We start from the raw sequence: 7,981 nt of genomic DNA, 5'->3' as shown, positions 1-7,981 counted from the left end.
CAAACCCACCAGCCACTCCTCGGAAGGAAGGTTGGGCAAATCCTACTTCCGTAGTGATACTGCCTCGGAAACCCAAGGAGGGGTCGCTATGAGTCAGGTTTGACTTGACGGCAAACAACAACATAGCTTTTGTATACTCGGAATATTAGGAAGGAGGTAGCAGAAAACCATGAGAATGCTCTAAGCTTAGGGGAAAACATGAGGAGTCTCACACTTGAGTCATACTTATTTATGAAGTGCTTATTGACTAATTTCTGCTAACCAAAAGGTCAGTGGTTCAGACCCACCAGCTACTCTGTGGAGGAAAGATGAGGCAGTCTGCTTCTGTAAAGATTTACAGCCTAGGAAACCCTGTGGGGTCACTATGAGTTGGAATCAACTGGGTAGCAGTGAGTTTGGTTTTGGTTTCGGAATTGACTGACTGAAGTCTAATTACAAGTTCGCTGTAGTTAATAGCCTATTTACATAATTTTTCTTTCGCTCAATGATCTTGTAAAATTTATCTCATTCCCATTTTACCAACAAGGCTCAAGTTAAATCTTACAAAGTCACACGTATTTAGCAAGCATTGGTGACCTTGTTTCCTTACAGAACTATACCTTCAAAGAACTTAATATTATTAAGAGAAGAAATCAGGATAAAATGGTAGTTAAATTTTGAGCCTTTTGGAAGGCTCACATGTGTGTTCATTGAATTTTCTGGGTTTACTGTAGTAAAGAGATAGGGCTGTAATAAGCAAAATTTTAAACACTACATGCCTAGTTAACGATTTTTAAATGAATGTCTGTGTACAGCATTTTACGTGCCAGTTTTGAGGTAGGAATTTGGGGTACGAAAATAAAGGCGCTGTTACAGTCTGTGCCTTTTTAAAGGTTTGCACTGAGGAAACAAAACAGACGTGAAATGATTTACAGCTTTCTAGTTGGAGTAGGAAGGAACATAGTAAGCCCTGTGAAGATATGGGATTATGTCCTGTTCACTGTTGTATCCTCAGATATTGTCACATTGTAAATGATAGCATGTAATTATTGAATGAATGAGAAGTAACAAAATCCTGTTAGCAAGGATGAGAATCACCTCTCTACTGATGGTGAGAATAATCTGAATAGTATAATAGAATGAGCTGAGAATAAGGAGAGAAGAGGTGGGTAGTAGTTTAGGAAAAGCTGTGAATACTAGCATGGGGAATTTAGCATCAGAATTTATAAGATGAGGAATGATGTAATACAAATATTTTAGAAAATAGTTGTAGAAGTTGAATAGAATTAAAACTGGAGACAAGAATGTCAATGAAAAGGATCTTCTGTATTAGAGTTTTAGGTCCTGATGCTAAGTACATATCTGAAGAAGATAGCCTCTGCTTATATAGAACTTAAAAGTGATAACTACTAAAAACGGGTCTGTAATTACAGGGTCTGTGAACATTCTGAAGTTATATTATGGTCAGGTCAGTGAAGATTAATTTGTCTTTAAATTTGAGACTTGTTTTGTTGCCTAAAGTATGATCTGTTCTGGAGACTGTTCCATGTGTGTTCCAGAAGAATCTGTATCATGCTGCTGTTGGATGGTGTGTTCCAGTGCTGTGTTCTTTATATGTCTGTGAGGTCCAGTTGGTTAATACTGTAATTCAGATATTTTTATCTTTACTGATTTTCTTTCTAGTTGCTCTGTCCATCATCAAAAGTGGTATGTTAAAATCTTACTATTACTGTTGATCTCTTTCTCTTCAGTTCTGTTAGAGTTTGTTTTATGAATTTTGGGGCTTTGCATAAATTGTTAAAATTGTATGTCTTCTTGGTGAGATGATTATTTTGTCAGATACTAATATTTCTACTCCTGCTCTATTCTGGTTACCGTTTGCTTGGTATATATTTTTTCCTGTCCTTTGATTTTTAACCTATTTGTGGCATTGTGTATAAGGTGTGCCTATTGTAGATGGCATATTGATAGGTCATGTTTTTTAATCCATTCAGCCACTCTCTGCTTCTTGACTGGTGCATTTAATCCATTTATATTCAGTGCGATTATTGATAGGTAAGAATTTACTGCTGCCATTTTGTTAAACTTTGTGTGTGTGTGTCTGTGGTGTTAATGGTATCTTTGTTCTTTCTGTGCTGAATTTTTCTTTATATTGAATATTGATTTTGTTTTTGTGCTTACTGCAACTTTCTGATATTTTTATCTTTATTTTGGTGAGTACATTTATTAATTTTCTTTGTGGTTACATTGAAGTTTACATTTATGATCCCATATGTAAAAAGCCATTGTTGATTATAATTTTATATCTCTGGTTTCCTGGAATCACTTTTATAACTTTATTTCACTTTTATAAATCTTTTCCTGGCTTGGTATCTGGGTGATGCTGTCATGTGTCTTTATCTCAGGTTGTGTGGTGTTGTTGGTTTTCAGTCTGAAGGACTTCCTTAAATATTTCTTGTAAGATTTGTCTGGTGGTTATAAATTCCCTTAAATTCTGTTTTGTAATACTGTTCTGTGTATGACAGTGGTGCTGCTGGTTGGTTGGGAGTTATTTTCTCTCACTGATGGGTATGATGGGTCACATGCACATGAGAATCCTCTGTCCTTGAGCATGTATGTCTTTTCTTATAGGATTGTGTGGATATGCAAGCAGGTCCTCTGTTGTGGGGCTCCAGATGTTGGTGGTCAGAATCCCTTCCCAGTCCATGTGAGGCCATGTTGTCCTGCTGCAGCTAACCAGAAGGGTGGCAGTTCAAACCCACCAGCCACTTCTTGGAAGGAAGACTGGGGGATCTACATCCATAGAGATACTGCCTTGAAAACCCAAGGAGGGGTTGCTGTGAGTTGGATCTGACTCGACGACCGTGAAAGAATAGAGTTGGATGCATTAAACACCGGTGATTGAAGATCAGATGAGTTGTGAGATGACACCAGAAACATACAGGAAGAAAGCAAAAAGTCATTAAAAAGACAGGAAGAAAGAAAAGACCAAAACGGATGTCAGAAGGGACTCTGAAACTTGTTCTCGAATGGAAGTTAGCTTGAAGCAAATGGAAGAAATGTTGAAGTCAAGAGCTAAACAGAAGATTTCAGAGGGTGGGTCAAGAAGACAGAGTAAAGTATTGAAATGTGCAAAGACCTGGAATAGAAAATCGAAAGGGAAGAACATACTTAGCATTTCTCAAGCTGAAAGAACTGAAGAAAAAATTCAAACTTCCATTGGCAATATTGAAGGGTTCTGTGGGAAAAATATTGAATGACACAGGACGCATCAAAGGAAGATGGAAGGAATACAGTCACTGTACCAAAAGGAATTGGTTGATGATTAACCATGTCAGGAGATAGCATATGATCAAAAACTGATGGTATTGAAGGAAGAAATCCAAGCTGCACTAAAGGAGTTGGCAAAAAACAAGGCTCTGGGAATTGACGGAATGCCCTTTGAGATGTTTCACCAAACAAATGCCACGCTGGAGGCACTTAACTCATTTATGCCAAGTAATTGGAAGACAGCTACCTGGCCAGCCGACTGGAAGAGATCAATATTTGTGCCCATTCCAAAGAAAAGTGAAAAACAGAAATTATAGAACAATATCATTAATATCACATGCAAGTAAAATTTTGCTGAAAATAATTCAAAAACTGTTACAGCACTACATCAACAGGGAACTACCAGAAATTCAAGCCAGATTCAGAAGAGGATGTGGAAGGAGGGTTATCATTACTGATGTCAGATGGATCTTGACTGAAAACCAAAGAATACCAGAAAGATGTTTACCTGTGTTTTACTGACTATGCAAAAGCATTCAGTGTGGATCATAACAAATTATGGACAGCATTGAGAAGAATAGGAATTCTAGAATACTTCATTGTATCATGAGAAACATGTACATAGACCACGAGGCTGTCATACAGATAAAACAAAGCATCCTGCATGGTTTAAAATCAGAAAAGGTGTGCATCATGGTTACATCCTTTTACCATGATTCAGTCTGTAGGAGCTCTGGTGGAACAGTGGGTTAAGCAGTTGGCTGCTAATCAGAAGGCTGATGATTCAAACCCACCAGTTGCTCCATGGGAGGAAGATGAGACAATCAGTTTCCATAAAGATTTGCAGCCTTGGAAATGCTATGGGGGTTGCTGTGAGTTAGAATCAACTCCATGGCAGTGGGCTTTTTTTTTTTTTTTTTTTTGGGGGGTGTATTCAGTCTGTATGCTAAGCAAATAATCCAAGAGGCAGACTATATGAAGAAGAATGTGTTATCAGGATTGGAGGAAGACTCATTAACAATCTGAGATAAGCAGTTGACACAACCTTGCTTGCTGAATGTGAAGAGGACTTGAAGCACTTACTAAAGATCAAAGACTGTGGGGCTCAGTAGGGATGAACATAAAACAAAAATCCTCAAAACAGTTGGACCAGTAGATAACATCATGATTGGTGTGGGAATTTCCCAGGGAATTTGTAATTTCCCTTTGGATAGAGTCAGAGAAACCAAAAAATCTGCCCAGGGGTGCCATTACCGGTATGAACTTTATTTAGACTAGGGGAAAACAGAGAGAATTAAAGGGGGTAGTGGTGGATTTACAAGACAATAGAAGAGAGGAAAGTAGGCACAGGCTTACAAAATGGGGATTCTGGGCAGAGCTTTTCGAAACCGCTTGTGTTTGCTCTGATAAAAACACTGCTGGTTAGGGCACTTAATTGCCTGGGGCACATAACAACAACAACAACAACAACAACAACAGCCTAAGGATGGGTTAATACCTGATGGTGATGATTGATGTGTGACAGGAGGGAGAAGGGGAGTGGTATGCCGTTTCTTACAAGTGCCGCTAAAGGAGATGGGATCTGAGACCATTTTTGGGAGTGTTGCAGTCACTGATCCTACAGGGGTAAATGGAGAAAAGATTGAAGTTGTCCATGATTTCATTTTCCTTGGGTCCACAATCAATACCCATGGAAGCAGCAGTCAGGAAGTCAAACCACGTATTGTGCTGGGCAAGTATGGTGTAATAAACCTCTTTAAAGTGTTGAAGAGCAAAATTGTCACTTTTGAAGACTAAGGTGTGCCAGACCCAAGCCTTGGTATTTTCATTAGGCTCATATGCATCTGAGAGCTGGTAATGAGTAAGGAAGACAGAAGGATTGATGACATTGAATTGTGGTGTTGATGAAGAATATTGACTATACCATGGACTGCCAGAAGAACAAACAAATCTGTCTTTGAAGAGTACAGCCAGAATGCTCATTAGAAATGAGGATGGTGAAACTTTGTCTCATGTACTTTAAACATTTTATCAGGAGGGACCTGGAGAAGGATATCATGCTTGGTAAAGTAGAGGGTCAGTTAAAAAAGGAATCCAATGAGATGGTTGGGCACAGTGGCTGTAACAGTGGCCTCAGGTATCTCAGCGATTGTGGGGAAGATGCAGGATAGGGCAGTGTTTCCTTCTGTTGTGTATAGGGTCTGTATGAGTCAGAACCAGCTTGATGACACCTAACAACAACAACAACGGTGTTTAGAATGGCTCCAGGTTTTCTCATAGTTGTTATGGTGTATCGTAGAGATTTACTACAGTAGCTCATCTTTCTAGGAAGCAGGATAAGGGGCAATGTTAAAACACAACAGTTTTTATTGTGAAATATTTCAGATAATCAAAAAGGTGTTGGTGATAATATAACAAACACCTGGGTATCTGCCACCAGCTTAAGGTTTAAACATTACAAATTCAATTAAAAACTCCTATATACTATACTTCTCCTTGATCCATTTCCTTACTCCCCCACAAATGGCAATTTTTATCTCCTCCTCTTTGCACAAATTTTTAACCAACAGTGGCTTTTCTTCTCTAAAACCAAACCAGTGCTGTTGAATTGATTCTGACTCATGGTGACCCCTTGTGTTTCAGGGTAAAACTGTTGCATAGGCTTTTCAGCGGCTATTACTTTTAGATGTAGATTTCCAGGCCTTACTTCCAAATTGCTTCTGGGTGGATTTGTACCACAAGCTTTTCAGTTAGTAGTTGAGCGCTTAACTGTTTATACTACCAAGGGACTTTGTTGTTGGTTGCCATCAAGTTGATTCTGACTCGTGGTGTGATCCTATGTGTACAGAGTACAGCTGCTCCATAGGGTTTTCAGAGCTGTGAGCTTTCAGAAGGAGATCACTAAACCTGTTTTCAGCAATACCTCTGGGTGGGTTCAAACCATCAGCCTTTTGGCTAGTAGTTGAGCACTTCACTATTTGTGCCATTCACCATCTCCTTCTCTGAACGTGTTGCTGTGAGTCGTTTCTGAATCAACCTTCTAGGACAGAGTAGAACTGCCCGATAACAGTTTTCTAGGCTGTAATTTATCAGAAGTATTAAATACTCTTTTTTCAAAATTCATCTTCCTTAAATGTGGATTATTCATTGTAGGTAAGTGGTCTGGAAAATAAGATTGTATACACGAAGTAGAATACTACCTTAAAATTTAGGCAAAGGAATTCAACATTATATATAGAACAGAATTGATTAATAGGAGTATAATCTAGTGAAATGATCATTTTAGGAAGATTAGTAGCAGCAATAGGTCTGGAGGAAGTGTTGAAATGCTAACTCATTTTGATTGTTTTTCCCCTTTCTCTCAATTATTCTGTGAGTGAGATTTCACTTGGGTTAGAGTCTACCATTTTGCAAGAAGAGACAGGAGGTCGTGGCAGAGTTCTTAATTATAGAGTGATTCTAGTTTTCAGGATTTGAGGGATTATTCCTTGCCCCTTTTAGAATCAGTAAGTTCTTTCCACTGTTGACAGAGAAGTGAATATTAGATTTCTACTTTGAGCATTGGGAATTTTTTTTCAGATCCTAGTGCCAGAGATGTGAGTAAAGCTGTCTAATAATGCATTTTTTTATGAGCTCTTGCAGCCCTCTGCTGGTTGCTGGAAGTTGCAACAATGTAGAACCATAAAGGCTTAGCCTAAAGGGTTAGAAGGAGGTCAGCAGTTTGTTATGGTTAAACACTTGGCTGGTAACCAAAAGGTTGGCAATTTGAATCCACCAGCTGCACTAAGGAAGAAAAGACCCTATCTGCTCCTGTAAACATTACAGCCTTGGAAACCTTATGAGGCAGTTCTGCTCTGTCATATAGAGTTGCTGTGATTTGGAATCGACTTGACTGCATGCAACAGAACCTTAGAAGTCATCTGTGTCATCTCCCCCAAATGCAGATGAGTATTTCATATGCCTCCTTTAATAGTTCTGGGGGGTATATATGCTATGTGGAAGGTTATAGATTGTGCGTATAAATGTCAGATACCCTCTGTGGCATATGTTGTTGTTAGGTGCCATTGAGATGGCTCATAGCGACCCTATGCACAACAGAACAAAACACTGCCTGGTTGTGTGCCATCCGCACAATCTAGGGCAAATAGATAATTGTAAATACAACTCCGTGTGTTACTTTCTTTACAAACTCTAAATGTATTATTAGAATGTGATCCTTTATAGTCAGATGTTCGACAATGTCAAAAACTCTTGTTAAAAGTAAGCTCTGTTGTAAATATTATCTAATGAAGTAATATAATTTTATTTTTTTAAATTCGAGGCATTGCTTAATTATTACTCTTAGAAGAAAAATGTAACAGAAATGCTGATTGCTACTTTTAAGTTGTTGTTGTTATGTGCCGTCCAGTGGGACCTGACTCATAGCGACCCCTCCTTGGGTTTCCAAGGCAGTATCACTACGGAAGTAGATTGCCCCATCTTCCTTCTGAGGAGTGGCTGGTGGGTTTGAACTGCCAGCCTTCTAGTTAGCAGTCAAGTGCCTTAGGCACTAAACTACCAGAGTGCAAGCATTTTTATTTATTATCTGTTGTTCAGGTATTCATTCCCTTCTCAGTTCCACGGAGAGTACTTTAGAACAAGTAGGTACCAAGTAGAAATGGATCATTTTTATTTGCTGATGATAAAAGTTATTGTTTTTGTTAGGTGCCATGGAATTGGCCCCAACTCATGG

Source organism: Orycteropus afer, unplaced genomic scaffold (genome assembly GCF_000298275.1).
Source record: "Orycteropus afer afer isolate SDZICR_OR568_19922 unplaced genomic scaffold, OryAfe1.0 scaffold00234, whole genome shotgun sequence".
NCBI classification, from domain to species: Eukaryota; Metazoa; Chordata; class Mammalia; order Tubulidentata; family Orycteropodidae; genus Orycteropus; species Orycteropus afer.
The sequence above is the reverse complement of the archived record's forward strand: the minus strand, read 5'-3'. Positions refer to the sequence as shown.